This window comes from Saccostrea cucullata, unplaced genomic scaffold (genome assembly GCF_032062105.1).
Source record: "Saccostrea cucullata isolate Sc308-1 unplaced genomic scaffold, CSIRO_AGI_Scuc_v1 ctg8950, whole genome shotgun sequence".
Taxonomy (NCBI): domain Eukaryota; kingdom Metazoa; phylum Mollusca; class Bivalvia; order Ostreida; family Ostreidae; genus Saccostrea; species Saccostrea cuccullata.
Genome location: NW_026925196.1, coordinates 377 through 7,429, shown reverse-complemented (window position 1 = coordinate 7,429; position 7,053 = coordinate 377). Strand labels below are relative to the sequence as shown.

The window sequence follows — 7,053 nt, the reverse complement described above, 5'->3', positions numbered from 1 at the left end:
AAAAATCTTTCAAAATGTACAAAATATGTATGCATGGACAAAATAATCATGAACATTTATTTTAATTCAAACTTAAATCTAAGTTCTACCATTTCATGAATCATAGTTAGTAGTGAATATGTACTTTATTGCCCCTTTTCATAGAGAGAGGATAGCATGCTTTCCCATTCAAGCAAAACATGCTAGGTTTTAGGGTAATGTGATTTTGTCCGTTTGTTTACTGCCCTCACCTATTGCGATAAATTTTCCTCTTCGAAGCGTTTACTGACTTGGTTTACTGACCTGGTTTAAGTGCATTCCACATTTTATCTGACGATTAAAAATACCAGCAGGTAAAGAAAGTTCCTGCTCTTAATTTTGCTCCATAATCACAAAAACACAAAAGATGTAATGAACAACATTATTCCGAGGAATCATCATGGAAGTCTTGAAAAATAAATTATTTTATTTTGATTGTTGCTATGTAACGTTTTTAAATACTACACAACTCAACAATTGCACATTTTTGACCTATTTTTTTGTAAAAATCGATAAAGTTGTGTAAATCGGCTGAGCTACAACCTGAAAACCGTTTAATGTTAAAAAGGCAGGGATGACTGGATATTTTGAGTATAACCTATGTACTTTGTTTTTTACATGAAATGAATAATTTCTTTATTAACAACAAAACCTGTTAAAATTAAAATGCGATTACGTATCCTTGTATGATCATTGTATATCTCTTCAAATATGGAAGTACTGTAACTGTAACATACATGTAAAAACCAATGTTAAAAGTTGAACAAAGTGCTTGAAAAGGCTGAAATATATATTGGTAGAAAAAAGGTATCTGACAACATATGTGTCAAATAACTCACACGTGTATATAGATTGCGGGGTTGATATTTTGATAAAAATTATGAAAAAAATATGGCCGCCATATTATGCGATTTCATTGTCGACATTTGATTAAAGGAAAAACTTAGATCACCGAATACCAAATAAGAGAAAGACACATCTTTATGTATATTGATTATATAGGTAAAGTAGTACATTTTACTGTTTCATAATCATTGTAAAAAAAATTTCCCCAACATCTTCTCATAGGTCTAACTAATAAACAAGAATTCCAGACTTTGACATGACATTTATATTTACACGATTTACTGATTAAATAGACCAAATGATTAATATATAAAATTTATAAAAAGCATTGATTGATTATTGATTCATTGAAAAACTATTTTTCAAGTAGAAATTATTGAAAAGCAAAGGTTTAAAAAAGTTTGAACCAAAATAACAAAAAAGTATCTATAACAAAATGCGTTGCATGCAATCTTCATAAGGAGAGGGATTAAATAGGCTTTACCTGCTGCCCGATCCCATTCACTTTTATTTGTGAATAAAATGTTGTATAAATAAAAAAAAATTCTTCATGGACTTGTATAATCAAGGCATCAACAGATAATTTTTGGCAAATTAGAAAGTCCATAAAACTGGAAAATGCCTACATGCTAAGTCTTATGGTATACATACAGTGTATTCATTTGTAGAAATAAATTTCGAATTTCATAAATTATCTCTTTCAAAGCACTTTCATTTACCTTTAATTTGACGCTTTAAATTACTAGCGATGATTTTGATTAACCAAAATTATCACTATGAACTATTGTGATAACCATTACACTTCGAAGAGAATTTTAAAATTTCTGAAAATTTGTTTGATATTGTGATAACTCTGTGAACATATGAAAATTAAGACTTATAATCGATCAAATCATTATATATTTTTTTTTTCATTTTTCAAATTTAGGTTTTTCAAATGGAATGCATGGAACAGGAAATACCTCTGCACACTGGTATAATACATAGTATAAAATTATCTTTAGGATAAATGTATGTCAATTGCTAGCATTTATAATCTGTATAAATGTGTAAATCGTACAGTAATTCCTTCTACAAAGACAAGGGGGGTGGACTTATCGATGGTTGCATTAATTAACAGTTGGGTTTATATATAGTACCTTTAACTGCAGAATAACACTATATTTTGCTTCCTCTTAGGTTTTTTATACACTAACAAGAAGCATGTTAGGATATGTTGTCCCTTGCAAGGACTCTCTTCGAACCATTTCAAGTGTTTTGTCTTGTCCAAGGAACGAAGAAGAACATCTAAATGCTGTCAAACGAAAAAACTGCCAAGATGAAACACATTCCTGTTCTTCTTTTGAATATCACTGTGTTCTTAATGACTGGATGAATGATACAATAGAAGTGTGTGCCCCATCTTTGTTAATTGTTGGTTAGTGAAATTTAAAACACAAATAATCATCATTCTCTTTCAAATTCTCCTTGTTCTCTTTATGTTTTGAACTGTTTGTGTTAATGATGAGAAAACATTCTTTTTTACGCAGCATTGTTAAGGCTTGAAAAAGGGGGCGGGGCCTAATTTATACGGGAAAAGTTTAATGTGACGTCACAGACATATATGACTTTTATGTATTTCTCATAATACCTGAAAATGAAATAATTTGTAACTTTTAACTTTATTAGCATTATAAACAACAATATAACTTATCAATGCATTAAAAAAGTTGATAGTTAAATCCCATACAGCTGGTTATAAAGAAATCTCTAATCTCGATGAACTTGCCAATCATGACGTCATATTGGTAAAAATGACGTATTTCAGGTGCTGTGAAAGGCAGATTGAGGAATTTTTAACAATGAAAATCCGTTTTATTACTAAACGGAACATTATTTACAGGTTTTGAATAGTCGATTAATACCAATGTATATCCTTTGTTTAGTGCGATTATTAATCAACTACGGAGAGAATGTATTTTATTAATTATGTCGTGTTTTTATGAACAGGTTACGTATATTTTACATCGAGATGCCTCATAAAATCGAACTTTCGCAAGGGCATACACTGCATAGATCTGAACCCTTTTTTAGAATATAGGTAAAGGATATATTCCTTAACTTGAAAAGTGCTACTGCTTTCTTTAAATCGAGGGCGGGATTTTATAAGTACACAAACTATTTTGTAAAAGTCAAACATATTTCGACATTGGCCTATCTACTTGAAAATTTAACTGATAAAATGCGAATTCTATTCAAAGCAGCATCACTTTTCAGAAACTACAAAGTATGCAGAAACAATTAATAGCTTAAATTTTTAATTTCAACTAGGGTATGCCCTTGCGATATTGAAATTTGTTCATGACCTACGTTCAGTACACAAACTAAGCATTAATCACGTGACTGTCCATCGATAGGACAAAACTTCATACAGTATAGAGTGGGTTATACTATGCTTTTTCCATGAGTATTTTCGTTCTGTGATAAAAAAACAGCTTAATTAAAATAAATTCAGTTTTTAAATAATCCCCCTTTTTTGCGCGTATATGTTCCGTCGATTTCTCATATTAGGCCTTAACAGTGCTGCGCAACCTCAAACTAACATTGCTACGCAGCATATTTAAGGCTGAAAAAGGGAAAAAAAGTACGGGAAAATTTTACTGTGACGTCACACAAAATATCAATTTTATGTACCGGTATTCCTCCTAATACCAGAAAATGAAATAATTTGCAACTTTAATCTGTATAAACAAAATAAACAACAATTAAACTTATCGATGCATTTTAAAAAAATGCTAATTAAATCACATACAACTGTTTATAAACAAATCACTGATCTTAATGAGCTTGTCAATCATGACGTCGTTTTGGTAAAATTGACGTATTTAATGTGCTGTGAGAGACAGATTGAGGATTTTTTCGTACAATGAAAAATGAGTTTTATTATAAAACAGAATATTATGTACAGGCTATGAATACGAAATGTATCCTTTGTATAGTGCGATTATTCATAAACTATCTCGAGAATGTATTTAAATAATTTCATCTGTGTTTTTATGTTCAGGCTAGGTATATTTTACATCAAGGTGACTCATTAAATCGTTCTGTCGTAAGGGCATACACTAAATGAATCTTAACATTTTTTTTATTATATATAAATAGTGCGCTCCTTTCTGAAATTTAGAAGTTACTATATAGTAAAGCTCACCCAACCGAAAATGTCTTATTCCCGATATCACCTTTACATTGTGTTTAAGTTCGTAACTTATGGAATCACATCCCATCTCTGAAAATTCAAAGTGTTAATATTACATGCCCTGTTCACATATCTGTTTTTATTTAAGAAATTACTTTAAGTTAGCTTACCCTAATGCATCCACTTGAATTTTAAGGTACTGTATGATACACATTAAAATGAGGGCAATTGCAGCATTGTTAAAGCTTCATAAAAGAGGCTTTGCCTTACCTTTTAGGTGAAATGTTCACCATGGCCTAATGCAAAAATAACAATTCATTATAATACCAGAAAATAAATAATAGAGTAAACTAATAGTGAATCAAACACCTGTCTTTTTCGTTGGTACATGTATACCCCCTGCTATTTGGTTGCGATTTCAAACTTAAATTATAATATTAATTTACGTCAAGAGTTATGACTGCATTCATTTATGTCGGCAATAAGACTCATACAACAAGATATAAAGCAGTCACTGATTCCACTGCACTTGTTGACATGTTCGTAAATACTCAATGCATTTAATTGTTGTATCAAGTTATTTTTAGAGAGAAATGTATTTTATTATTGAAAAAAGTGTATTATTTACAGGTACCCGGTATGTAATAGACCATTTATGATGCCTCGTATATGCATCCATAGTTTATTGTCATTAATAATCAATGATTAGATGGATAAGAATGTTGGATAAATTCTGGGGAATTTTGTTCAGGGTTTTTATTGTCACAAAGTAAAAAATAAGACATTGACTGGTATTAAACATTATTATAAATGTGAATATCTTTCGTTTCATACATTCGATACGCTATTTTTCTTGAGAGTTAATAGATATTGATAATTATTTGATATACTGGAGGGGAAAAAATGTAAAACTTCATCATTAATTACACATGTATAACGATTTTTTATTCTTTTTGTTTTTTTTAATATAGCATGCAGCGAGTTAATGTTTCGAAAAGTTAAAAAGTATAGTGGATCAGAAAAAACGTAAAAGATAAACGCCAGGAATGGAAGAAAACACCACAAGAAAGATTTACAGATTTACTTATTTCTTTATATGGAAATCCTGCAGTAGTTGACTGGAAACAAGATCACAGAAGGGAATATATTAAGATCTTGTATGAGTTTGACAAACTCCCAAAAGTAGAAGTAAGTATAGCAAAGACAATGCAGCCTATACCTTAGACTTGCCGAAAAACTTGCCAAAGCCAATCAAGGAAACAAAAGATATTGATCTTAAAAACAATAAACTAATCATCACGCATGAATTCTTACGAAAATGTTTTAAGGAAATGAAAGATGAGATAAAAAAATGGATTACCTTAGAAGAAGGATCATTCAAGGATGTCAATTGTGTAGTTATGACTGGTACCTACTCAAACCTGGAAATGATTTGGGATGAAGCTGAAAAAGAGTGGTTTAAAGGCAAATCTATCACAATAATAGTACCAAAAAATGTTCAGGTTTTTGCAATGGGAGGAGCATATTACTTACAAAAGAAATTGTTTATGAACAGAACGGAACCTTCATGTAAATTTGAACCAGATGAGACAAGTGAAACATAAATCACTTTCTTGGCCTATTATTAGAAAATAAGGACGACGCTAAATTCATTTCAATGCCTTTTACATTTACGTACTTTATTTTGGCATAATACTGAAAGGTGGATATTAACATATGCTTATGAATAGTCCAACAAAAATGTTTATCAGATTTGTCGAACAATTTCAGTGTTGAACGTCAAAAGTCACAAATAATTAATTATTAACCCAAGTTACAATAGAAGAGCTTCAAGATTTTTTGTTTCTACTTGTATTTGCAAGACAGAGATACTTGAAGAGTATGTTTTGTAATAAGTACTTTTTGTATATAATAATTTTATAATTGATTATTCTTTTTCAGCTTTTGTGTTACTTTTATTATGTAAGCCAAAATTTATCATATAAAGTAATTGGTGGTACAGTGTGTATTAAATTTTTAGCGAATGGTGTAACAATACAGTCATAGAAATGAAATTCGGGGGACATGTAATTTGTTTGACCTGAAGGTGAAATGTTGCCCAAGGCCGCAATAACTATAATATGTATTCATTTGGTGTAAATAAATGTACAAGAAATATTTGAATTGGTATCTCGTTTTCTTTATATACATACAAATTATACACAATTGAAAATTACTCAAATCAGCTTTAAAACATTAAAAATATTCACTGAAAAAAAAAAACTTCGATAAGAAAAAGATATGCTCGGAAATATTCTAAATTTCATTTCATTTACTCTATGCTCAAACTCACAGGTCAAACTATATGCATTTTTGTTAAAAGATCAAATGCAAGTCATTCCCCTTGAACAAAAAATGAACGAATAATAACGGATAATATTCTTTAAGCAAAAGTATGTGGATCTATATTTCAATATATCAAAGATAACAAATGTATGGATTCATGAACATGTATCCTTCCACGAAGAAGTATCCCATAATTTTTTTTTTGGTACTTTTTGACGTTTCTTACTGAAAATTGTATTTTTCCCATTGTTTGATACAAATTATTATGATTAAAGGCGGCCAAAATTTCAAGTGTCTTACACAGAATGTGCATATATAACTTAAATAGAAAATGTTAATTTCTTTGTAGCCGGAGAAATGATTTGAAAATGTGAATTTAAAATGTCTTCCAGGTTCAATGCGGATACATGAAACTGTCAAATATCATTGGAGCATGCCCACAGAATGAATCCTCGTAACACTGCAATCTCGCCCCTTTTTAAATGCCGAATTTTACCCCTTTTAAATAAGAACATTGACATTTTATAGCTAAAGTCTTCAAGTTTTGTCTGTATAGATACTAATAAAGGATTTTTTTTAGGAAAGAGACTTTCAATATATACATGATATCGGTTAAATAAAGTCGCATATTACACTGTAAAACTCTGCCATTACGGCTATATTATAGACCATTGTAGTACTATAGCATT

General features: G+C 30.1%; 1 long non-coding RNA gene across 1 annotated transcript; it reads left to right on the top strand.

Moving 5' to 3' along the window:
• The first annotated feature begins 536 nt into the window (after window positions 1-536).
• On the top strand, window positions 537-2,303 carry LOC134268303 (uncharacterized). Its single transcript, XR_009992333.1, has 3 exons — window positions 537-609; window positions 1,793-1,838; window positions 2,044-2,303. It is a non-coding gene; the product is annotated as an uncharacterized LOC134268303 (long non-coding RNA).
• The last annotated feature ends 4,750 nt before the right edge of the window (window positions 2,304-7,053 follow it).